This window comes from Myotis myotis, unplaced genomic scaffold, assembly GCF_014108235.1.
Source record: "Myotis myotis isolate mMyoMyo1 unplaced genomic scaffold, mMyoMyo1.p scaffold_m19_p_5, whole genome shotgun sequence".
NCBI lineage: Eukaryota > Metazoa > Chordata > Mammalia > Chiroptera > Vespertilionidae > Myotis > Myotis myotis.
Genome location: NW_023416357.1, coordinates 85,535,481 through 85,536,305, shown reverse-complemented (window position 1 = coordinate 85,536,305; position 825 = coordinate 85,535,481). Strand labels below are relative to the sequence as shown.

General features: G+C 42.1%; 1 non-coding gene across 1 annotated transcript; it reads left to right on the top strand.

Moving 5' to 3' along the window:
• The first annotated feature begins 364 nt into the window (after positions 1-364).
• On the top strand, positions 365-499 carry LOC118657178. The gene has a single exon (XR_004967906.1).
• The last annotated feature ends 326 nt before the right edge of the window (positions 500-825 follow it).

Here is an 825-nt window from a genome sequence, read left to right as displayed (position 1 = left end):
TTATTTAGGCCTTTGGATCCCATGTCTGTTCTACTGGGGCCAAATGCTTTGTGTGATGGCCCTACCATATATCGACAAAGAACACCGTGAGTAAGTGCCTCTGAGCATGGCTACTTTATGTGCTGCCAACAGAGTCCCACGAAAGCCTGTAAATCAGAATAAATACTTGTTCTTAACCTTGACTTAATCTATCTGTTCAGTACATTTCATTCTTAGAGAGTTAATTTGTTACCTGCCTTTTATTTAGTTCGTTTTTCAAGGAACATTTTTGGTGATTACAAGCTGACTTATTTAGACACTCTCAGATCCAAAGAGAACAGTTGACTCTTGTTCCTCTTTACTCTCAACATTTCTAGGAAGACCATTCCTGGAGATGCCAAAGGTCACTTAAAAAGATATTCATCAGACTTGCAGAAAAAGCAAACCCCGGGGGAAGCTGAGGCATGGCTGCTCGAGAGCCAGCCTGCCATGTGCAATGTTCCTCTGATAGTTTAAAAAAAGAAAAAAGATATTCATTTAATGACCAACGAGGAAGAAAATTACCATTCGTATCAGTCCTTGTTTTAAAACTACATGCATTCTAAATTTGTAGTGTCCAGCCTTGTAAAGGAAAAGAGAGTTCTCTTGAGCGGTTATCTCTGTAAAGCTAATTTCTTTGGCAAACCCCATCCAATACCCTCAGACACTGGGGGTTTTTTTCCAGCTCACCCCTCCACCTTCCTGTGTCACCCGCCTTCCTTATCCTGCTCAGTTTCGCTGTGAAGTATAGCTCTGAGGTTCCCCAAGAGCGATGGGTTTTTCCTTGAGTCGCCGAGTTAGCTGCAA